The sequence below is a fragment of the Meriones unguiculatus genome, chromosome 17 (assembly GCF_030254825.1).
Source record: "Meriones unguiculatus strain TT.TT164.6M chromosome 17, Bangor_MerUng_6.1, whole genome shotgun sequence".
NCBI lineage: Eukaryota > Metazoa > Chordata > Mammalia > Rodentia > Muridae > Meriones > Meriones unguiculatus.
In genome coordinates, this window is record NC_083364.1 from 36,976,047 (window position 1) to 37,001,936 (window position 25,890).

Below are 25,890 nucleotides of genomic sequence, written 5' to 3' on the forward strand. Positions count from 1 at the left end.
AGTGGGCACATTTGTGAGCTGAGTCTCAGGGTTCATATCTGTGATCTTCCTGAGCAGTCTTCTATCTTAATGTAGACAAGTTCTCTCAGTCAAACCTGGAGCTCACTAGTCTCCTTAGCCAGCTTGCTCTGGGACCCTGTCTCCAGTCTCTGTTTTTTTGTTTTTTTTTTTTTTTTGAGGCTGAAATTACAGATGAGCCACTAATGCCCACCACTTGTTTATGTGTTTAATGTGGGTTCTGGGGATCTGACCTCTGTACGTACTTTGATTGCTGAACTGTGTTCCCCAGGCTGCCCCCTCTCTCCCTCTCTCCCTTTCTCCCTTTCTCTCTCTGTCTTTTTGTCTCTCTCTCTTTGTCCATCCTCCCTCTGTCCCTCCCTCACTCCTTCCTTCCTTTCTTTTTTTTCCTGAGACAGGGTCTCACTATGTAGCCTTGACTGGCTTGACTGTGTAGGCGAGGATGGGCTTGAACTCACAGAGACCCACCCACCTGCTTCTTCTGGGATTAAAGGCTTGGACTACCATCCTCTGCTGAAAAGAGGATTTTTTTTTTTTTTTAAATGGAGGTTTAACAGGTTCTGCACAACTGAACTGCATGACTAGCCCATATTTTTGCTCTAAGACTTTGCTTTCAGTTTTCTTGTATATATGCCAAGCAGTGGAATTGCTGAGTATTGTACCACCTCAGTGTTTAATCAGTTAAGAAATTGCAGACTTTTCCAAAGTGGCTTTACTATTTTACTTTTCCATCAGCAATGTGTGAACTCTTACCAATATCACCTGAAGGTGATATTGTAACCCCCCAGCCAAGTAGTTCTTGCTCTTTGCTAAGTAGCCCCGACCGAATTCAGTTTAGGGTCTTCTTACTCCAGCTTTCGTAGTGCTGAGGTGACAGGGATGTTCCATTATGCCAGGCTGGTAACAGCCTTTCTGATTATAGCATTCTTTGCGGGTGTAAAGTATTATTTAATGATGTGGCATTGTAAAATGTATGTTTGGTCTTTATCCATTTCCTGGCATGTAACTCCTAAAATGCTTGGACTCTAATGAGTAGGCTTTTTAAAATTTTCTATTTCTATTTTTATTTTTTATTGGGTATAGTGAGCTGTAGCCTCCTGGATAGCTTCACAGTGGAGAGCAGTCACAGAAAAGAACTAGGTATGATTTGGGGGTTCCAAGGAGGGGAAGAACAAAGGTTGAGAAGACAATCATTGGACAGCAGTATAATAATTTATACTTAATTAGTGAGGCCTCCTTTTGAACACCAGAGAATTGAGTTTGAGGAGCTTCTGAATAGTTCAGCCTGTGGAGGAGGTCCCTGGAGCATATTGTGCTGGAGAGGGCATGGAAGCAAGGCCATTCTCCCCTCATTCCTTAGGCATATGTGTCTCCTCTGATGTTTATTGATGTCTTCTGCAGATCCTCTGTAGTAGGCCAATAATTGTGTATTTCAGAGTTCTATGAGAAGCTCTATCAAATTAGCTGGACCAAGGTGGGGTTCATGAGAACTCTGATTTATCGCAGGCTAGTTACAAGTCTTAAGACAACCAACCTGGGGGTACATAATTGACATTTGCAGTGAAGCAGCTTTTTTCTGGATTTGAGTTGCTTTAAACGCTAGTGTCTTTGAGTTTCTATTTCTATGAGGAAACACCACGACCAAGAACAACCTGTGGAGGAAAGAACCCACCCTATCAGTGAGGGAAGTCAGGGAAGGAACTCAAGGCAGGTACCTGGAGGCAGGAACTGAATTAGAGACCATGGAAGAGTGCTGCTTACTGGCTTGCTCCTCATGGCTTGCTCATCCTGCTTTCTTACACAGTCTTGGGCCAATTGCCAAGGGGGCACCTTCCCTGTGACTAATAGTCATTAATCAAGATAGTATTCCACAGACTTGCTCCATAAGCCAATCTTTTTTTTAAAAGAGTTATTTATTTTTTAATTATGTATACAATGTTGTCTCTGTGTATATCTGCACACCAGAAGAGGACACCAGATCTCATTATAGATGGTTGCGAGCCACCATGTGGTTGCTGGGAATTGAACTCAGGACCTCTGGAAGAGCAGCCAGTGCTCTTAACCTCTGAGCCATCTCTCCAACTCCCTACAAGCCAATCTTATGGAGGCATTTTCTCCATTAAGATTCCTTTTTTCCAGATATGTTTAGGTTTGTGTCAAGTTGACAAAAAAACCAAGCAGTACAGATGCCCAGCAAGTATCTGCTGCAGAATTGGGAGAGGGATCCCTCTCATACTTCTTTGTGACCAGAGGTCACAGTCTTTGTATATTCTGGATATTGTGGTATGGTTTGTACATACTTCTCTGTAAGGGTTGTCTTTACTTTCTTGATGGTATCTTTGAAGCACAATATTTAAGACTTTGGTTTTAAAAATATCAACTATGAGACCTGTGCTCTCAAAATTATATTTAGAGCATGAAATTAACTAGAAGCAGCATTGTAAAGCAGTTAGAAGCTTTTCACTTACAAATTATTTGTTTTGAATTAATTTTTATTTATTCATTTTACATCCTAGTTGTAGCCTCCTTCCTCCTCTGCTCCTGGTCCCACCCAGGTTCTCACTTTTTAATCTCTGAGCTTTTGGACCTATGTAGCATAGCTCCTCATTTTTACTTTCTTGTCCCCTGGCAGCCTGCATGTACACTGGCTCTCTCCTGTGGTCACTTTAGATCCTGCCTATGGTATCTGTGGCTTTACTTAGCATTTTGTTCTCAGGCTTTATCCATGTTGAATCTTCCTGTTTAGTGCTGAATATTTCATTGTATGTTTATACAATACTTTATATTTCAAAATGACATGTATTTATTTATCAATTTATTTTGTGTCCGTGTGTAGGCACGTATGTGCTATGCTTGCCTTTGTAGGTTAGAGACAATTTGTAGGAATGACTCTTTTCTACTCCGTGGACTCCGGGAATGGAACTCAGGCTTGGTGGCTCCTGCCTTTTCCTGCTGTCTTAGGGCTTACACGTTTCCTTTTTCCTTATCTGCTGGTGTTCATTTGGTTACTTTTAGAATGGTGTAAATACCTCTAGGAACTGATTTCAGTTCTTTTGGATAAATAACCTCAAGTAGGGTTACTGTAGTATGATTTTTGTCTTTGAAGAGCCTCTGTAAGCTTTCGGCTACAGCTATTATTTTACATTCTCATTAGTGACATATAGGGTTTTCAGTTTTTTCATACTCTCTCAACATTTATTTTTACACTTTGGATCATGACCATCCTAATAGGTGTGAGATAGTAGTTGGGTGTAATTTTATTTTGTTTTTCTAGACAGGGTTTCTCTGTGTGTAGCTTTGGCTGTCCTGGAATTCACTCTGTAGACCAGGCTAGCCTCAAACTCACAGATCTGCCTGCCTTTGCCTCCCGAGGGCTGGGACTAAAGGCATGCACTGCCATCACTGGCCCCTTCATGTTTTTTTCTAAAGCATGTGTGTAAATGTTTGCATGTCTGTAGGTGCGTGTATCTGTGTAAGCCAGAGGGTAGTCTGCAGTGTCAATTACAGAAACACCATCTTCTTTTCCTTTTACACAGGGTCTCTCTTTTGGCTTGGAGCCCAACAACTGAGCTAGACTAACTGGCCACTAAGGTCCAGTATCCTCCCGCCTTCCCTCCCCAGTGCTGGGCCTATAAGCATCTTTTGAGCATCTTTTGAGTCCAGTGTTCTTACTGGACTCTGGCGCTTGAACTCAGGTTCCCATGCTTACAAGTCAAGGAGTTTGCTGGCCAAGCTGTCCTCCAGGTCTCTTTTTCTAGTTCTGTTTTCTTTTTGTATATTGCTTTTGGAGAACTATCTGTCCGGGGGCCTCAGTCCCTTCTTACTCTGCTGCTGGAAATTTTGCTCAAGGCCTTGGGCATGCTACCCCTTTCCTTTGCTGCTAAGCCACACCCCTAGCTAGCTAGCTTTCTTCCTCCCTGCTCCCCTCCTTCTTTCTTCTTTTAAAAAGCCAGGCATTACTTTGTGGGAATGTTGTGGGAGTTTCTCTTGTAGTTTCGATGTTGTCCTCATCAGATGTGGTTTGCATGTCTTCTGCTGTATTCAGTAGGGTGCATTTTACCTGATTGTTTTCTTTGCCTAGTAGACTTCTTTCAGTTTGACATAGTCTCACTTGCCTATTTTTAGCTTTTATTGCATATGTGTTTTGGGGTCGTGTTCAAGAAACCATTGATGTGTCATGAAGCATTCCTTCTCCCCTTTTCTGCTAGGAGATTGATGGTTTCAGGTCTTCTATTTAAGCTTCTCAAGGGTGGTGGGAGTGGCAGCAGACATGCTGGGGCTTGACTCCAGAGCCTTTCCGTGACAGGTGTGTGCTTTCCTGAGCTGCATCCCCATGCTGCAGGGTTTTGTGTAGTAGTTGCATTAAATCTGCAGATGAGTTTGGGATTCACACCCCCCCCCCCCCCACACACACACAGGGTTTCTCTGTGTAGCCTTGGCTATTTTGGACTCAATTTGTAAAACCAGGCTGGCCTTGAACTCACAGAGATCTGCCTGCCTCTGCCTCCCAGAGTGCTGGGATCACAGGTGTGCTCCACTGCTGCCTGGCTAGTATGCATCTTAACAGTACTGAAGTTTCTGACTCATAAATACCAGATACCTGTTCCGATCTTTCTTAATTCCTTTAAGTCAGGTTTTGTAATTTTCAGTTACAAGTGCCTGTTTTGTTAACTTAGTAATTACTTTATATACAGGCTGGTCTTGAACTTCTGAGTCCTCCTGCCTCAGCTCCTGAGTACTAGGATTGCAAGCGTGTTCCTGGTTTATAAAAGCCATTTCTTGCCCATCCTCCTCCCCTTGGTGGTTTCACAATATTACACAAGTCCTGTGCTGCTGAGCCTCATCCTTCGCCACTACAGAAATATAATTGGATTGTTTGTTGTTATTGAGCTAGACTGGTCTTGAACTCACTGTGTAGCTGATGGTTACCAAGAACTTCTGATTGTCTTGCTGCTTCGCTCCAAGTGATGGGATTACAGGCAGGGAGCACCATGCCTGGTTTATGTGGTGCTGGAGAGCAGGCCCAGGGCTTTTGCTCCAAGGCAAGGGTGCTACCATCTGAGTTACATTTCCAGCCTGATCTTGTAGTTTTGTTGCACTATGCAGCCTTGTTGAATTTATTGGTCCTAGTGTTTTTTTCATGGGTTCTTTAGATATGTCTGTCTTCTAGAGCATGCCACCTGGAGCTGTTTTACTTCCTTTACAAGATTAATGCCTTTTATTTAATTTTCTTTCTTAATTGTCTGATTACTCTATAATAGTGCTTCTAGAAGTAGTAAGCACAGACATCCTTGTCTTGTTTCTGCTCTTAGGGAGAAGGATTTACTATTTCAGCATTAATTATGATGTTAACTGTGGCTTTCTCATAGACAGTGTTTATTAGATTGTAGTAATTTCATCAGTCTGTTCTCTTGTGTATGTGTGCATGCAAAGGTACTGGATTTTATTAATTTTTCCACATCTCTTGCTGATTTGTTAAAAGCAATGATTTGACTTCTAGTTCTTTATTGTTTTGATGTTCCATATGTTTCTATCCCTGTGATAAAACACCACAACCAAAAACCACTGGGGGAGGAAAAGGGTTTATTTCATCACATCTCTCAGATCACATTCCATCACTGAGGGAAGTCAGGGTGGGAAGTCTAGGCAGGGACCTGGAGGAAGAGACTGAAGCAGAGGCCTTGGAGGAGTGCTGTGCTGCCTATTACTAGCTTAGTCTGCTTCACAAAACAACTCAGGACCGCCACCGAAGGTGGCACCTTCTTCTGTGGACTGGGCCTACACATTAACCATGAATTAAGAACATGCCCTATAGACCCAAGCCCAGAAGCAATCTGGATGGAGGCATTATCTCAGTATTTTAATACAGTCTGTGTCAGGTATACCAGTCTGTGCTGGTATGAGCCAGCACAGCATGTTACATTGATTCTCAGACTTTAAATCAACCTGACATTTCTGACAAGACTTCTCTTTGGCTGTGGTGTGTAATCCTTTTATGTGTTGGTGGGTTTGGTGTGCTAATATTTTGGTGAGAATTTTTTCACTTATATTCAGAAATGATATGATTTGTCTTTTCTTTTTTTCTTCTTTTGTTTTTTTGCTTTTCAAGACAGAGTTTCTCTGTGTAGCCCTGGCTGTCCTAGAACTCACTTTATAAACCAGGCTGGCTTTGGACTCACCTGCTTCCGTTTCCCCCTTCCCCCAGTGAAGGGATTAAAGGTGTGTACCACCACCACTGCCCACTGTTTGGATTTTTGAGGTAGAGTCAGTGAAGCCCTGGCTGTCTTGGAACTCTGTGTAGACCAGGCTGGCCTTGAGCTCATTTGAGCCTTCCCCTCTCTGCTTGGGGGAAAATAAGTGAACATTTGGTTTTAATTCTTTATTAACTATTATGTAGAAATAACTAGTGAATCCATTTTAGCCTGGAGTTTTGGGGGGAGAAACTTTTCAGGAGCCAAGTTTACTTTAATGGGTATAGAATTATATATGATCACCTTATTTTAATTTTGGTAGCAGTTCTCAGAACCTGGGGTCAAATTTAAGAGCATAAAATTGTTTACAATATTCCTTTATCTTTTTAAATTCAGGATCTATATTGATAATGTCATTTCTTCTTTTTTTCTCTCTGAGACAGGGTTTCTCTGTGTAGCCTTGGTATTTTGGACTCACTTTATAAACCAGGCTACCCTTAACTCACAGAGATCTGATTGCCTCAGCCTCCCTGAGTGCTGGGATCACAGGCTTGTGCCACATCGCGTGGCTCATTTTATTCTTAATATTGCTTGTGAGCTCCTCTTTTTGTTAGTTTTTTTTTAAAGAAGTGTGTGTGTGTGTGTGTGTGTGTGTGTACCACTCATGTTCCACACTGCACATGTATAAGTTAAGGAAAACTGGGTTCCAGGAATTAAACTCAGGTTCTCAAGCCTAGTGGCAAGCACCTGTATCAACCTAGCCATCTCACTGGTCCACCACCTTATCCATCCATCCATCCATCCATCCATCCATGCACTTATTTTTAAAACTCTTAAGATTTTTAGAATTTTATCATTTTAAGTGTATAGGTGTTTTGCCTGCGTGTATGTCTGCAGTAGTTGCTTGAGAGGGCCTGAAGACAATCTCTCTGGAAATGGAGTTAACAGAGTTGTGAGCTGCTTTGAGAGTGCCGGTAATTGAACCTTGGTCCTCTGTAAGAGCAGTGTGTGCTCTTAATGCTCTAAGGGTTATTTACTTACTCATTGAAGTTAGATTTATTTTATTTGAACGAGTGTTTTGTCTGCATATCGGTCTGAGTGACATGGGTATGCCTGATGTCTGAGAAAGTCAGAGAGTGTTGAATACCTTGGAACTGGAGTCATGGACGGGTGTAGGCCACCGTATGTGTGCTAGGAATTGAACCTGGGCACTGTGCAAGAGCATCAAGTATTTCAGTCATTGAGCTATCTCTGCAGCCCTATGAGGTTTATTTTTATTTATGTTTGTGGGTATATGCATGTGAATGTAGGTACGGGCAGATAGGCCTCTAATCTCTTAGAGTTAGAGTCATAGATGCCTGTGAGCATCTGGTGTGGGTCCTGGGAACTGAACTCTGGTCTTCTGTGTGAGTAGTGTGTAGTCTTCACCAGGGAGTCATCTCAGTGGATCTTGTAGCTCACTGATTTGGCTAGGTTGGCTACCCAGTGAGGTCCAGGGTTCCTTCTGTCTTCATTTCCTAAGTGTAGGATTATACACACATGTCACAGAGCCTGGCCTTTTCATGTGTGTTCTAGGGACCCAAACTTAGGTTCCTGTCCTTGTCCCTAGCACTTGGCCAACTGAAGCAACTTCCCCTTTTTTTGTGGTATTTGTAGGTTTTTGGGTTTTTTTTTGGTAGATAAATAATTGGTTTGAGGTGTTTAGTGCTATCAGTTTAAAACAAAATTTGTCTTTCTTTATTACCAAATTTGTTTTATTATCAAAAACATATTTTCTTATATTTGCTTACTGCATATCTGTGTCGTGTGCCATGGTGCACAGGTGGAGGTCAGAAGACACCTTATGGGAGCTCCTTCTCTCCTTCAGTCCTGTATCTGGGGATGGAAGTCAGGTTGTCTAGCTCGGTAGCTCTGTCAATTTCTTAATTAGTTTTATCTTCATTCCTCATATTTTGAAGTCTTTTGTTTTTACTTTCATTTTTTTATATTTAAAAATTCTTTGACACTTGTTTGACCCATGAACTTGTGTGTGTGAAACCCATGAACTTTTTAGCAATGTGCTTATTTCTGTTTAGAGTTTTTGTTGCCTCTTCCTTATTTCTAGTCTTAGTTGATTGTAGTCCGAGAATAAGAAGACATTTCTCAGGTTCACCGTGTGACCTAGTGCGTGGTGTACTTAGGTTAATATTTCATATGTGCTTGAGAAAAACTCATACTCTGCTGGTGCTGCTTACTGGAGCATTAATTCCTTTCGGTTGTGTTATTAATATAGTTGCTCCTGTTTAAAAGAAACAAAACTGTATAGGTGCTGGTGAGGTGGCTCAGCGGGTTAGGAATTTGTTTCCAATCCTTAGGATCCTTGGAACCCACTTTGTGGGAGGAGAGAACAGACTCCTGCAAATTGTTCTCTGTCACATACATACGTATCTTGTGTGTGCACATACATTTTGTTTGTTTGGTTTGGTTTTTCAAGATAGGGTTTCTCTGTGTAACGAAGCCCTGGCTGTCCTGGACTCACTTTATAGACCAGGCTGGCTTCAAACTCAGACATCCGTTACCTCTGCCTTCTGAGGGCTGGATTAAAGGCATGTACCACCGCACCTGGCATGCACACACATTTTTAAAAATTGAAAAAATTGTAAAGTATTACATTTTTTTTCATTCAGCTGTTAAATTTGAATTTATTATTATTTTTGTTGTTGTTGTTGAGAAAGAGAGTAGAAAGTGGGTAGGGGTGTGTGTAGGTATGTGTGCGGGCCTGTGCAGGCAGTCAGGCATTCGCATGCCACATTGGGTGTACGGAGGTCAGAGGGTCTCTTTCAGGGGTTGGTTCCCCTTCCGTGGTTTGATTCTGAGGATTCTGAAATCAGGCTGCCAGGCTGCACACCAGGCACCTTTACCCACTGGCCCCTGATTTTGAATTCCTTGAAAGCAATTAAAATCTAGTAATTAAGAACAAAACAAAAACCCCCAAAGAATGTTTCTGGATGGTCTCCTGATTAGTTTGCTTCCTCTAGACCACTTGCCTTAAGTAGCCTTTGGTTTGTTAGCACCCACCATTTTATTTCCTCTGTGTTTACTCCTGCTTCTCCCTTGTTCCCCTTCAGTTTTTGAGACAGGGTTTCACACGGTCGCCACACCCAGCTCCTTTTTGGTGTCTTCCATCCCTGGCTGTCTGCTTAGCCCAGGTTGACCTTGGCTTTAAGTCCTTCCTGCAGCCGCTTCCTCAGTTAGGAATTATAGACTTGGGCTACCACACCTGGCTCCTGTTTAGTTTCTTGCCTTCTTGAATAATACTTGAGCATTTTCTGGGATTCCATCATTATCTATAAAGTTCTGGAGCCTTGTATAATGTTCCTAGTGACGGTTCTCAACATTACAGTATGCATATAGGCCTTAAAGCTGTCTTATTAGTCTGTCTTACCTGTAGGTAAGGTATCCAAACCTCCCTTTTTGTTTTTTACTTTCTTCAGTTTTAAGTTGTCGTATTAACTAGTCTTATCCATTGTTTCAAATCATCCTTGTCTGTAAACTAATGAAGGGAAGCAGTCTTTTGTATAAATACACCAGGATATTCCTTCTCGTTGTGTCTTCTTTCTTGCACATCAAGCTGCAGCTTCTCCCCCTTTTGGGAAATTTACTTCAGGTAATCTTTTTAAAAAGATTTATTTTATGTGTTATGAGCATTTTACCTGCATGCATGTGTGTGTACCACATGAATGCCTGGTGCCAGCCAAGGTCAGAAGACATTATTATGTTCCCTAGAAATCAAGTTATGGATGGTTGTAAGCCACTGTGTGGGTGCTGGGACCTGAATCCTGGTCCTCTGTAAGAGCAGCAGGTGCTTTTAACTACTGAGCCATCTCTCTAGCCCTCCTCAGTCAGTTGTGATGAGTAGGTCTGTTAGCAATGTATGATTTCAGGTTTTTTATTTTTTGAGAGGTTTTTTTTTTCCCCTGAAGATAGTTTTACTAAGTGTATTATTAAATTTTCATTGGCACCTCCCTTCAGATACTCGAAAAGTACAATGCCACACTTACTTTTGGTCTCTGGTTTCAGGTGAGAAATCTTTGTATGTGTGTTTGTGGATGTGAGTACAGTGCCTGCAGAAGCCAGAAAAAGGACTTTCCCCCCTTGTGGAGCAGGAGTTAGCAGTAATTCTGAGCTTCCAAATGTGGGAGCTGGGGACTGATCTCTGGTCTTTTGGAAGAACAACAAGCTCTCTTAACTGCTGAGCCATCTCCCTCAACCCCAAGCCCAATTATTAAATAAGCATATATCATATTAAATGCAACAATTTTTGTTTTCTTTTTGACTTTTCATGGTTGTTTGGCTCTTTAGACAGCCTTTTTATGTAGTTCAAGCTCAGCTGTAATGGGATTCTCCTACTTCAGCTTCCCAAATGCTGAGGTGATAGGTGTGTACCACCATCCCTCACTGTAGAAATACCTTTATTGTGATGTGCCTCTGTTCAGGAAGAATTGACACATTTGGATGTGCATGGTGCCCATGTAGATACCAGAAATTTACATCAGGGGCCTTAATTGCTTTCTGCCTTATTTTTGAATCTTAATAAAATCACATACTTACTTGTTGATGCATGTGCACACACAGAAGCATGGCACGGTGAATATGTGGAGGCCAGTTAAATGCATTAAAGACAGACAGCCTCTGAGACACCAGTACGTGAGTCTCATTACGGAAGGAAAACAAAGCACTTCCTCTTGGATTGGTGTGACTGAGAGGAAGCCCAAGGCCGAATTCTCCACTTCTCTCCAGGTTTTCCATCTGTAGCTATGGCTTCTGGCTTGCCTGTAGTCTTCGCATGTCTGCTTGCTTGCCTGATGTCTATCTTGTCCTAACAGAAGGCGTTGCTCTGTATTGTTGAACAGCACAGAAAGCATGACATGGGGAAGGAGTGAGGCATATCTTTGCAGAAATCCTTACCAGCGTTTTACAAGGGATTAACTCACTCCAGCTGACCCAGCTGATCCAGATAACAAACAAACCATCATCAAGTAATATCTGTTTCCAGCATTATGGATATTTGTTGTATAAGATCATTTTTTATATATTTGCTGTTTTCAGCAAATGATTAGAGTAGCACATACATACACATGAATTATTCTCTGGGTTAGTGGCATGGAAGAATGCATACTTTAAGTTTAAAGCTATGCATTAGTTTAGCTTGTTAAAGCTGATTACATGGGTAATCCAAGGCAAGTAAGGCTGGGTAAACCAATAGACTGAGTACACAGCACGATATCAGTCTTGAGTCCAAGTTACCTCATTGCCTGTTATTATTAACTGTGTAGTGGGGTCCAGCAAAAGTTCCAGTCTCTTTGAATATAAAAGAGATTTTCAGCTGGTCAGTAGTGGCAAACAACTTCAATCCCAGCAGAGGCAGGTGGATCTTAATCTGGTCTACCCAGCGAGCGAGTTCCAGGGCAGCCAGGGCTACAAAGAGAAACCCTGTCTCAAAAAACAAAACACACACGCACATACAAAACACAAAGCAAAAGACATTTTCATAACATACATTACCACAAATAAGAACTTGTGGAATCAGTTATTTATTTAAATAAGCACTGTAAAATAAGTTCTGTAATACTCAGTTATTCTTCAAATAAGAACTTGTGGAATCAGTTATTTATTTAAATAAGCACTGTAAAATAAGTTCTGTAATACTCAGTTATTCTTCAAATAAGAACTTGTGGAATCAGTTATTTATTTAAATAAGCACTGTAAAATAAGTTCTGTAATACTCAGTTATTCTTCAACATCATGCTTTTAAAATGGCAAGGTAGAGAGGACCGAACTATTCTTTACAAAGCTAAGACTGATGGTAGCATGTTTGCTGCAATGTTTCATAAATTTTAAGTAGACTCATATGCTTCTAGAATCTGTTGTAAAGACCGGAAGCCTTTGAAGGGAAATTTCCAAACATCGAGTCCTGCTGCTTACTAGTTGGGGTGGGTTTGTTTGTTTGTTTTTAAGTAAATTACATGAGCCTTCAGCCTTCTTGTAGAATTTGAGCAGTAAGCCTGAGGAGTGAATAGTAACAGAGGTAGCCTTTATTTGAAGCGCCCAGGGCCAGGGGTGTTTAGGGTGGAGCAGTATGTCTACCTCCGCCCCTCTCCTCCCTTTGCTTCCTCGCCCCTTTCTCTTTCCCTCCTCTCCCCTTTTCTCCCTCCTTCTTTTTCCTCTTTCTCTCTCCCTTCCTCCCTCTTTCTCCCCCTCCTCTCCTTTTCCTTCCTCTCCCTCCCTCCCCTCCTCCCTCCCTCCATCCTCTCTTTCTAATGAGAGACTATTTGCATACATGTAATGAGATATCTTAGGGATCACACCTAAACTACATACGAAATTCATTCATTTTTTTTTATGTATACCTAAAGTACAAAAAAAGGAAGGCAATTTTATATATTTTAAAAATAATTTTGTGCTTGGATTATGGTATGGAATTTTTTATTTGCATCAAATTCACACAGTGCTTGAAATTTTAGAGCATTTTGAGTCTCACATCAGAGATACTCAACTCCTGTATCAGTTTCAGGTTTATTTCTTGGATACTTGTAAGTTCCTGCAAATATTGCTCAGAAAAATCTAAATAATATTCTCAGCATTCTTGTATTTGAGATCAGCATTAAAAGGTCATCCTTTTTGTTTTGAAAAGTTAGCAGAGGCAGGTTAATTGTTCTCACTCTGAGTTTCCTGTGATAAATTGCTTAAACTTGTGTTAGAGGACCCAGAACTTTATTATCCAAACATGTACTGTGTACGTACTTAGTATTGCAAGATTGTAAACACCTTTGCACAGTGTCTCTTTCTTTTCCTGTTGCTGTAATAAAGTACTAGGTCAAAAGCAACCTAGGAGAGAAAGGCTTACTTTCTGGCTTACAGTTCAAGGTACAGCCCACTATGACAAGGAGGTCAGGGCAGCAGGAGCTCTTGAAGCAGTGTTCATATGACATCCACAATCAGGACACAGCTGAGTGTGCAGACTGGTGTTGAGTCCTCTTTCTCCATTTTATGCAGTCCAGAGCCCAGCCCTGGCAGGGGTGCTACTCACAGGCAGGGCTTCCTACCTCAGTCATCAGGACCCTTACCAGCAAGCTCAGAGATTGCAAACATTCCCTCCCTCCCTCCCTCCCTCCCTCCCTGTCTCTCTCTCATTCTCTCTCTTTTTGTTTTTAGAGACAGGGTTTCTCTGTGTAGCCCTGGCTGTCCTGGAACTCACTCTGTAGACCAGGCTGTCCTGGAACTTACAGATCTGCCTGCCTCTGCCTCCCGAGTGCTGGGGCCACAGGCCTGCACCATCTTGCCTGTCCACACACATCTTTTCTTTTACAATAATAACAGTAACAATAATAATTTGTGATGGAAAAGATACCACACAAATATTTATGATTACAGACTGTATTTTGTGTTATGTGCAGCATGTTTCTTTTTTCTTCTTGCTTCATTATTTTTCTTTTTTTAAAATAAAGCTAGTTATATTCTTAGATCTGCCAGAACTTTATTTGGTATGTTGAGTAAAAAGTTATGTTAGAAGGTGAGTATCCTTTTTCATGAAAATACTCTATGGAACTTTAACATTTCAGAACCATTCCTCTAAACAATAGCTGTTAACACATTTTTGGTTAGATGGTAATAATATCTTGATTGTGGAGGAGCTATATCAAATCAATTTGAACACATTTTTACATGTGTTATATGTTTTTAAATTTCCTTCTTTTTTGGGTGTGTGGGTGTGTACCAGTGTTTTGCCTGTATATGTCACCAGCTGTGTGCCTGTTGCCGTAGAGCTCAGAAGGGAGATCATATCCCCTGAACTGGAGTTACAGATGGTTTGTGAGCTACCATTTGCACGCTGGGAACTGAACCTGGGTATGATGCAAGGGCAAGTGCTCTTAACCTCTCCGCCATCTTTTTTAGCCCCAGAAACCTACAATTTGATAAGTTTTATTTTCTGTATATAGGCTTTAGCTCTTTTTATATATAGTCGTGGTGGTTGAGTTAACAGTAGTGAAAACTGAATACGATGGTAGATATAGATCTAGAGGATGTGTATTCTAATAGGATAGAAAGGAACGGTGAGTGGCAGGGTAGTGTAATGCAGATACCCCAGTGTAGGTTTGAGTTGCATGGCTCCTAGTTTTCCATATGTAAAAATAATTTTGAGTGTTCTAGAGTCCCAGATGTTTGGAGGCAGAAGTGGGAGAATTGCCAAAGCTCAGATATTTGAGATCAGCCTGGATAAGGCAGTAGGACTTTGTTCCAACAGTAATAAGAAGGATGGTTCAGACGACTGGCATATCGGCTCTTTTGAATTCTTGACTTAGGGCATCCCACCACAGACCAGAGTATGGATACCACCAGAATCCACCTTAATGAGCCAATGAATTATTGGGGTTACTTACAGGAGCAGAAATAACTCAAAAGACAGTTGCATCCTCAAAGCCCACCCTGGCTTGCGTGGATGACAGCTCACAAAAGCTGGGAACCTGGAGTGCACTGAACAACCTGCAGACAGCTCACCAGGTTGGAGAGTGTCCTTTCCAAGTGGCTCAGCTGCTCTAAACCTCTTCTAGGCAGCCCACTGGTTTCTGCTTTGTGCAGCAGGTGTTCTGGTCTCAGTGGCGTCTCTGCAGCTTGGCTTGCCTGAGAATCTTCTTTTCCTCTTTTACTGCTTATTTTGTCACGGAGAGACCTAGTGAATCTTAGGGGTTTAGGGAATTCTGGGCAAGTCACCCATGCTGGGGCGAGCTTTGGTCTATCATGGGATCTCTATCTGGGGTGAGTAGGGGTGCGTGTGTGTGTGTGTGTGTGTGTGTGTGTGTGTGTTTTGTGCTTTCCCAGGAACAGTCTTAGCAAATGAGCTCAGGGTGTTGAGCATGCTAGGCAGGTACCCTACCACTCAGCTACATCATTGTCCCATAAAATGAATTACTTTAAAGTACATTGAGAAAATAATTACAACTAGGTCAGCAACTGAGGCACTCACTAGCTATAAAATGATACAGTATCAGAAAAGGAACTCTTTGAAACCCCTTGATAAAATTACATCAGCAGAATTTTTAATTACTTGCTTATTTCCTAGATATTACATTGATGACTTTCATTGATTTATAGGATACTTACCAAGGCTTAAAAATGGTTTAGGGGAGTGGTGAGATGGCTTAATAGGTAAAATCAGGCATGGTGGCTGCCTGAAATCCCAGGACTTGGGGAGGCAGAGGCAAGGAATTCCTGGGGCAAACTGGCTAGCTAGCCTATTCAGATTGTCCGAGTCCAGGTTCAGTTTGGAGACCCTGCCTCAATAAAGTGGTGACTGAATGAGAAAGGCACTGACATCAGCTTTGGGCTTTCACATGCACTGGTGATACCTCAGTGTTAAGGCTGACACGGAAAATGACACATCTCTTGTTTTTTTACTGTTAAGTTACTTTTGGCCTAGTCTGCATCTGAGAATCCAGCTTTTAATTTTCACAGCATTTGTTTCATATACCTGGAAAAAATATTCCAGTTAATGTGAAGAAAGTGGATCTGTCCTGTATTAGTACAATACGGATGGAACATTAATTTGCTTAGTTTTTGCTAAAAGGTTTATTATTATATGTAAATTAAAAACATCCATGGACTATTTTGACATTATTAAATAATTTTGCCTTTAATTTATGTGTTTGTGTTACTTTTATTTGCTTTTTCCTCTTCTTTGTGGGGAACAAGGACAAGAGGATGTAAGTAACCAGAGTCTCATATAGCTTAGGGATGGCCTTGAACTTGTTAGGCCCTCAAGGATAATCTTGAATTTCTGATCTTGCCTCTTCCTCAAGTTCCGGGGCTGTAGACATGCAGCACTGCGCTGTGTTTGTGCAGTTCTGGGTACTGAACCCAGGGTCTCGTGGGTGTTAGACAGATAGATACCCTATTCTCCCCTGTTCTTTTGGAGACAGGGTAGTGCTGGCTAGCTCTGGCTAGCCTATATTTCACTATGTAGCCCAGGTTGGCCATGATGTGTGTGTGCGCATGTATGTGTGCGTGTGCGCGTGTGTATGTGTGTGTGTGTGTGTGTGTGTGTGCACGTGTGTGAAGGTGGGTTCAGGTGCCTGTGGAATCCAGAAGAGGGTCTTGGATCTCTTGGAGCTGGAGTTATTGGTTTTGAGTGCTGAGAATTGAACTTGGGTCCTCTGCAAGAACAGTAATTGCACGAAACCTTCTTCCCAGCCCCAAACGACGTTGTTAATACATGTAGCCATTTCAGCAAGAGGCAGTGTTGTTGTGGGGTTTATCAAGAGCCATGTGCGTGAGCAACACCTGGAGAGTGTCAGCATATGCCTTGTTTTCATATTTTTATTTCTTTCTGTGACAATTTTTTTTTAAGTAGACCAAGCAGTTCACAGCTTCACAGTTTGTGATCCTCCTGTGCCAGTCTCTTTATACTGGCAACACATTTGTGCTTCTTTTTTCTTTCTCTAGCTTAAAATGATTCAGAATTAATCACTTTTATGGCAAGACATTATCAATCCTTAATAACCAGAAGTTTGAACAAGTCCATCTTATCACCGTTCATAAATATTGATGGGCTGTTAACAGTTGAATCATTGGTTGTGATTTATGTTTAATCCAGTAGCATTTACTTATGAAAAGTGTTTTGGTAGATTTTCCACATTTAGTTATAACTATCTTGCCTAGCTGTAAGAATATGTTGGATTCGATTCTTTTGGGTAATGAACTTGTATTTTCATACTTTTACAGGCTAGAAGAGAAGAATCAGTGGCTTGGAAATTCAGCCTAGTGACCTGGCGCGATGGGCGTTTGCCTGACACATTTTACAGAGGTAATTCATGATTTTTAATCCAGGCTTTATTTTTTACATAGGACAGTTGTCCTCATGCTTGGATTACTCTTTGTTTCCTGGATAGTGCCCGTATACGGCTTATGCATAACATAAACTTCAAAGAAAAGCGTGACAGGGCCATCTGTTTTGCTCGGCTGTACACCGAAGAGAATTAATGTTACTGAGTTGTTAGGTGAAGCCCGTGTCTTTTCATTTAATTAGATCTCTCTCTCTCTCCTCTTTCTTTTTTTTTTTTTTTACAGATCTAGTTTTATTCTTTCTTTCTTTCTTTTTTTTTTTAAGATTTATTATTTATACAGTACTCTGCCTGCATGTGTGCCTACACACCAGAAGAGGGCACCAGATCTCATTACAGATGGTTGTTAGCCACCATGCGATTGCTGGGAATTGAACTCAGGACCTTTGGAAGAGAGGACAGTACTCTTAACCACTGAGCCATCTCTCCAGTCCTAGATCTCTTTTTTAAGCCCCCAATTTTTTTTTTGTTTTGTTTTTTAATGTGAGGAGGACAGTTAATCCATTTCTTTCTTTGCAGCCTGTCTTGATGTTTGTATTATATCTGTACCTTTATCAGACAACATGAAACTAAATGAAATATTTAACAGTTTTAAGGATATTTACATATATGCAGTAACACTTAATTTTTTCACTTTTTTGGTTTTTGAGACAAGGTTTTTCTGTGTAGCCCTGTCTATCCTAGAACTTGCTCTGTAGACCAGGGTGGCCTTGAACTCAGGACAACCCCCCCTACACACACACACAGTCAGTCCACTCCTCTGTTTGTCTTCATAAAAGGGCAGGCCTCCCATGGATATCAGCCAAACATGGCCTATGGAATTGCAGTAAGACTAGGCACCTCCCTTTGTATGAAGGCTGGATGAGGCAATCCAGGATGAGGAAAAGGGTCTCAGAAACAATCAAGGATCAGAGACAGCCCCTGCTCCCACTGTTGGGAACCCCACAAAAAGACCAAGGTACACAAATGTACCATATATACAGGGGGCCTAGGTAAGACCCATGCAGGCTCCCTTATGTTGGTTCAGTCTCCGTGAAGCCCTAGGAGCCCAGGTTAATAGATTCTGTGGGTTTTCTTTGGTGCCCTTGACCCCTCTGGCTCCTGTAATTCTTTCTCTTCCTTTTCCACAGGATTCCCTGAACTCTGCCTTATGTTTGGCTCTAAGTCTCTGCATCTGTTTCCATCAAGTGTTAGAGAGAGACTCTATGATAATGATTATGCTAGGCTCATTAGGGATCATTATGCCTCTTTTTTTTTTTTTTTTTTTTTTTTTTTTGTAAATTGCTGATCCTGTTTGGTTTTATGCAGGGTCTATGGATTATCTGGCCTCTGGATCCTGGCCCTCTAGGTAGTTTCATGGGTGGGCTGCCTCTCATGGCATGGTTCTCAAGCTAGACCAGTTTTTGTTTAGCCACTTCTATAATTTTTGTGCTACCTTTACCCCAGCACATCTTGTAGGCAGGACAAATTATAGGTCAAGGTTTTGTGGCTGGGTTGCACATAGATTCTTATGTCAGTTATTAATGGTATTAAATGTTTTAAAGTTTCTCTGTAACCCTTGCCTGTCCTAGAACTCAACTCTAAACCAAGCTGGCCTCAAACTCACAGAGCTCTTCCTGCCTCTGCCTCCCCAGTGCTGGGATTAAAGGCATCATGTGCCACCACCACCTGGCCTGTATTATGATGAATTTTTAAATTTGTTTTGAGAATTCTTTTAGAACTTGAGAATTGAAAATATTACCAGTTCCAGTTTTAGGGTTTTCTTCTTTTTCCATGTCATTTGGCAAATATGGCACATAATACTTGTAACCTCCTTTACCTTAGGCTTCATGATGAATCAGTAGAGAAAGTCACAATGTTAAAACAAACAGAAAAATGGTCTTCTCTCCTATTCTTTGTTAATATTGTATGTTCTCCCAGACATCAAAACACAAAAAGACCTATTTACTCTTTTTCAGACAAGGGCTCTGCATGTCTCTGCTGGTTTCATAGTCATTTTGTAGCCCAAGCTGTCCTTGACTTCTGCGATACTTCTCCCTCAGCAACCAGATGCTGGCCCTGCAGGCATGTGCCCCCACACTTGGCTACATTTCCATTTTTTTAGAAGACAGTTTATATGTATATTGTACTTCAGTGGGCATTTTAAATTAGCTCCCATATTTTGACATTTCTTCTTATAATTCTTAGTATTTGGGTGTACCGTGGTTGTTTTAATTGGCCACCTATGTATAGATACTTAGGTTTTAGAGTTTTTCATGTAGTGCACATATTTTGACATGTACTGACAGTTTCAGTTCTTCTTGTCAGCATTTTCTTTCATTTGTATGTGTCTGACCATATGAGTGTATGTGTACACTAGCTCGGAGGTGCTTGTGCTTCTGTATAGAAGTCCAGAGGCCAGAAGAGGACGGTCAGTATTCCTCTTTAGCACTCCCACCCTTTTCCTTTCCCTGACCCTGATTAAACTGCGTCCTCCAACACCCTTGAAGCTGGAGTTATAGGCATTTGCAGGGATACCTGGCTTGTGTGGGTGCTAAACTCTGGCCATCCTGTCTAGACTCTACTGCTTAAATTTCTAAGGGAATAATTGTTGGGCCAAAGAGTAGATGATTGACAGTTCGGATGAGTGTGTCCTCCTCCAAGGTCTGTCCAGCATCAGTAGTTATCAGAGTGAGCATCTGTTTATCTCTTTGACAACACCAGCCAATGATTTGTTTGTCCATGTGGTGTTTTGGTCCCGTTATACTTTTTTTGGTATATTAATGTATTAGGGGTAGGATCCTTGTCATTATGCTGGTAAAATTATTTTCATTTAGCATTTGGTTTTGTTTCAGTCTTATAGAAGTTAATTATTTTCTAAATTGGTTAGATATTTCTTATTCTTCTTGGCTGTATTAAGTGTAGAGTGGAGATTTCTACACAGACTTGAAGAGATTATCACCCTTGAGCATATGTCTGTATTTTCCCCTCTACATCATAATTTCTGTGAATGACCCAAATTCCTAACTTGTTCTAGTTTGACATTCTTTTTCTCTCTTGGTGATATAAACTAGTATGTGTAATACTAGTAGTTTTAGTGAACTATGATACTTAAAAAGTCAACAGTAGATTACAGAACTAGGTACATGGAAAATGTAGGTTATGTAGGTACATGGAAAATGTAGGTTATGTAGGTACATGGAAAATGTAGGTTATGTAGGTACATAGAAAATGTAAATAGGTTTCACACTGTGCTGTACATTTGTATTCCCAGCACATGGGGGTGGAGGCAGGAGCAGGAGGTCAGGGCTGGTTTTGGACGTATCATAACTATGAGGTCAGGCTGGGCTACTTGAGACCATGTCTCAAGAAAGAAAGAAAGAAAATTTAGTCAATAATAAATTTGATGTTTAAAAAATATAGAAAAGAGAATAGTAATCGACCTCCTTGGCTGACCATCTGCATTTGTGGCCGTTGCCGTGACTGCTGCTGCAGTCCCAGCCAGAGCAAAGCCAAGGAAGAGTTGGAGGAATCAGGTGAGGAAATTGGATTTTGTTTCTTGGACTCACCTTCCGAAAGCACTCAACTCAGCCAGCTTTATTTGAGAAACATGGAAGGAAAGGCTCACTTCTTACAGACAGACAGTCAGAGGCAGCAAGCAGCCTGCTGAACAAGTCGGGATAGTTGGCTCATCATCTGGGGAAATGTAGAGCTGAATCTCCGCATTTCATTTGTTCCTTATAGAGAGATACCTGTAAATTCAGACTTTATTTTTGTTAATTTTTTTGATACATGGTCTTACTGTGTAGCCCTGGTTGGCCTGGCACTCATTATGTAAAACAGGCTGGCCTTGAACTGAGAGCTCTGCCTGCCTCTGCTTCCCAGAGTGCTAGGATTAAAGGCATGTGCTAGCATGCCCAGCCCAGCCCATAAATTCATATTTTAAACAATTCAACTTATAAAAAGTAATAGAACATTTGTTTGTCTAATTTGAATTCGTTATGGTAGGAGAACATATTTTGTAGGAGTCGAGTCCGTTTAATTTTACTGAGGCTGTCTTACTGCTTAGCAGAGGGCCTCAGACCTTAGCCTGGTAGTCTGCTGGCTATTGTTAACACTAGTGTGGTCTCTGCTGGAGAATGTGCGTGTATAAGCAATATTTTCCTTTTACTCTCCTCTCCTCCACTCCCCCTGTAAGTCTGTGATTCTGCTGTTATTGGCTATTAATATTTGTTATTGATTTATCTTTTAGTTAAACAGCGGTTGTTCCTAAACCAGCTGTTGTCCCAAATCACCACACAGAGATTGGGATGTATTTAGTTAACCTAGAGCACAATGCTGGACAATGATTACTCCATCCTAAACCTCCAAGCCCGAATAGCTTCCTCCCATTCCGAATTTCCAAAATTACGCTTTCTTTTAGTCGTATCTTAGGTCCGATTCATCGTTTCTTGTGGTTCCATGTCCTCTCCTGCAGATCTCTCCTCTCCCCCTCCTGGCTCGATTCCTTCTCCTCCCTCCAGACCAGGATATTCCACCCTATTCTCTCTATTGCTCAGCATTGGCTGGTTGTTTAATTGAAAATACAGAGAACAAATGGTGGCATGTTTACACAAACTTGAGACAGGTGAAGCTCAGAATAAACATCACAATGCGATGCCCAGATTGGAACCAGATAGTGGGGTAGAGAAATCAGCATTTGAATGAACAAGGGTAAATTGTGTACATCCCACAAGAACATTATACCAACATTCCCCCGTTTTCTAACCTCTGTTGCTCCTGGTTGGAAATTGACCATTAATCTTCTTGATGGTTGTATTAGTTGTTTCTGTTGTTGTGATAAAACACCATGGCCACAGCAACTTATAAAAGAAAGCATTTAATTGGTTTTCGAGGATGCAGATCCATGATGGTATAGAAACAGCTGACAGCTCACATCTCCAACAGCAAGCCGGAAACAGAGTGTATGGGGAATGGCCTAGTCTTGCAACCTCAAAGCCTGCCCCAAGTGACACATTTTTTTTTCCCCCAACAAGGCCACACCTCCTAATGTTTCCCAAACAGTTCCACCAACTAGGGACCAAGTATTCAAACATGAGCCTTTGGGCCATTCTCATTCATACTACCACAATGGTTTCCAACACTTGCTGCCCCTTTCCTTCCTGCTTTTGGGATCTTTTTCTCCTTGTGTTTGCTTTCAATGCTTTTATTTTGGTGGATCTAGGAATAGGTCTATTTGTATCTCTTCCAAAGGAAGTTCATTGAGCATCTTGGATTTATAAGTTTTCCCTTCTCCCAAGATAGGGTTTCTCTGTGTAGTTCTGCTTGTCCTGGATTCTTCTAGACCAGGCTGGCCTTGAACTCAGAGATCCACCTGTTCCTGCTTTCCAAGTGCTGGGATTAAAGGTGTGTACCACCATGCTGGGTTTGTAAGCTTATTTTTAAAAAAATAGTCAAATTTGGGGAATATTTGTTTATGTTTTATTAAAATTTTCTTCCTTCCCCCCGCCCCCTGTTCCCGGGCAGGGTTTCGCTCTGTAATAGCCCTGCCTGTCCTGGACTCACTTTGTAGACCAGGCTGGCCTGGAACTCACGAAGATCTGAAGATCAGCCTACCTCTGCCCGCCTTCCCCCTGCTACCGGAATTGAAGGTGTGCACCTTCAAGACTGTCAAATTTTACTTTTTCTCTTTCATCCTTATATTAAGAAATACTAGGAAGCAGGATGTTTGGTTTACATATCTATGGAGCTCTCTTCTTCATTTTTCTCTGTATTTAATTGGGATTTTTTTTCTTTTCAATAAAGATTAATTTGCTACATTTATTTATTCTTGTTTGTGCATGTATGGAAGGCAGATTACAATTTGTAGGAGTTGGCTTTCTTCTTCCACTCAGGTGCAGGCTTCACAGCAAGCACCCCTTCTCACTGAGCAATCTGGTCAACCCTAATTGGGTAATGTCTTATCAATGAACAGTTAAGGCTACTAATTGTTTTTTTACAGTTGTGAATTTGGTTTTGAATACTTGGATACAAATATTTCAATAACCATATTCTTCAATTTCCAAGTTTCCATATGTTCTTTGAAAATTTCTTTGCTTTATTAAGGATTTTTACTTGCTAGCTGATTGTTTTCATAGTCAAAACAAAGTTGAAACATGAGTTGAGTTCATTACATAATAAATGTTTACATTTGAAATCTTTGTTTAAACCATTCCATGAGAACACTTAGAAACATCTTATGTTGCCTGTTGTTTTTGATGAATACGTGCCTGCCTTTTCCCTCCCTCCCTCCCTCCCTCCCTCCCTCCCTCCCTCCCTCCCTCCCTCCCGTCCTTCCATCCGTGTTGCTTTTTTGAGACAGTTTCCCTATGTAGGCTTCACTGTCCTGGTACTGGATGTGTATAGAGCAGTCTGCTCTGAACTTACAGAGGTCTACGAGGTATGAACCTCACCTGGCTTCTGTTACCTTCTTTTGGGTTGTACTAGGGACTGAACCTAGGCCTCTCTATGTTATGTTATGCAGCCACTCTACTACTGACCCAGTAGTATGAGTTACATTTTTTGGTATTTTTAATTAACTTATGATTGTTGAATTGGGTATTTTGCATGATATATATTATACACATATAATATTGCATGTCTAGGTTACTGTTCCTTCTCATGTGGCTTACTCCTCATGTTATTATTTTTCATATTGTTTTTGTGTGATAACAGTCCTGTTGAATAAGAGAGCACATTTTATTTTGTACATATTTTGTTGGGAAAAATAAATGATAATAAATATCCAGAAAAATTTAGGAGTGGAATACCAAGCATGAATAGGTTTGTCTTTTAACTTTCAGATGCTTATAAAAGTTTCAGAAGTTCATCTTTTGTTTGTTGTAACAGGCTTTGCTGTAGCTCTGGCTGGGCTGGAACTCGCTCTCTAGACTAGGCTGTCCTCAAACTCTGCTTCTAGAATGCTGGGGAATTATTACAGTTTTTCCTTTAAGTAGGCAAGATTATTCTTGTTGCCTTTATACCATTGTAAACATGTGCAGTCACAAGCTGTTTTGTAAATCCCATGCAAACTGTCCATGGACCCCATAGGTTAGAAAGTTTCATAAAGCCATTAGTGTGATACTTTTCTCAGGAAGTGCTTGCTGTCTTGTGTATAGCCTGTGTTCTTTGGTGTAGGTTGTATTGCAAATTTTCTGCCTGATTATTTCCATATTTTGGTCAGCTTTTTTTCACTTAAGATAGCTCCGATGATCAAGTTTTCATGAATAGATGCTTATATGATTTTCAGATGGTTCTCTTTCTATTGTGAATACAGACACTATTTGGCATCTGTTATTTTTGAGACCTGTATTTGTTTGCTTCTTTCACTTGACAGACTTCACAGACTTTTTTGGTTGGGGCAGGTTTTTACTATGTAGGCTTAGCTGGTCTGGAGCTCATTATATAGTTTAGGCTAGCCTAGAACTCAAAGAGATCCACCCACCTCTGCCTTTCTATGCTAGGACTAAAGGCATACATTGCCACACCAGTCCACAGACCTAACAAATTAGATACTAGTGTCTTTGTGTGGTTGCTTAATTTTTGTTTTTCCATTTTCTTAGCTTTTAGTTCTGTAGCTTTCTGAAATTTGATGTAATATTTCATATCTCAAGAGTCATAGATTTCAGGACTAGCAGATTATATTTGCCTAAAATCTTCTTATCCATCCATCCATCCACCCACCCACCCATGCACAGAACATATTGAGGAGGAATAACTTGTCGAGATCAGAGGACAGCTTGTTAGAATAAGTTCCTTCCTTTCTCCTTGTAGGTCTCAGGAGGCAAACTCAGGTTTGGCAGCATGCATCTTTACCTGTTGAGTCATCATTCTGGCCCCAAGGCAAATTTTCTTAAAATCCTGTGCTGTTTCTCATTCCCTACCTGCTACTATTATATTTTCTCAGTTTCACACCTACAAGTCCGTGCATTCTTATTCAGGCATCGTTCACTAGATTATATATAATCTCTTCAGTGGTCACACAGTTTGTACATACTGTGTCACAGCGCCCCCCCCCCCCCAAATATAATATATTTTGCTTATTGTGTATGTATTCTATTCTAGGAATTGGATGGCACAAGTGACTGAGAGGATCTTGAGAGTTTCTGGAGCCTGTGAAAGGTAGAAACTCCACCATGATTTCTTTCTCAACTCAACAGCATTCCCTTCCTTGAATTCATTTTTACTTCAGCCTCAGGTAACTTTATTTCTTATAATCTTGAAAAAGTACATTTATTTATCTGCTTTGGGTCAGTCAGGAATTGGAAACGGCACACGGTTTGAGGTGGCCATTCTAGTTGTGCAGGTCACTGATGCATGGTTTTTCACTGGGCAAGTGTTTTGAGTATCTTCCTAAACCAGCAGTGTTGAAGAGATTACTTTCCCAAACATATAAACAGTTTTTTGTTGGATGATACAGTTTATGTTAGGTTTGTAAAATAGTTTCAGTTTGAATTTTTATATCTGGAGGAGACTTTAGTATTTTTATCTGTCTATCTATATCTATTCTTATTTATTTTGTTTTTTAAGGCAGGGTTTCTCCACATATCCCTAGCTGCCGTGGAACTCACTCTGTAGATCAGGCTGGCCGTGTACTCAGAGATCTGCCTGCCTCTCCCTCCCAAGTACTGGGATTAAAGGTGTGAGCCACTATGTTCAGCTTCTTAAGACATTTTTAAAATGAAACTAACATTGTGTAATGATAAATAGTGGTTGTTCCTTGGTTAGTCTTTCTTAACAAAGATTACACCCATTCCAACATTACATTTCCTAGAGTGTCTAGAGAA

General features: G+C 41.0%; 1 protein-coding gene across 8 annotated transcripts in view; it reads left to right on the forward strand.

Moving 5' to 3' along the window:
• Znf148 (zinc finger protein 148) overlaps positions 1 to 25,890 on the forward strand; it is a 111,969-nt gene that overhangs the window by 22,701 nt on the left and 63,378 nt on the right. For all 8 annotated transcript variants that reach the window (XM_021651533.2, XM_060370270.1, XM_060370269.1 and 5 more), the window contains 2 exons: positions 16,968 to 17,049; positions 25,169 to 25,301. The gene's annotated coding sequence lies outside the window, so the exon portion shown is untranslated. The remainder of the gene's footprint in view (positions 1 to 16,967; positions 17,050 to 25,168; positions 25,302 to 25,890) is intronic.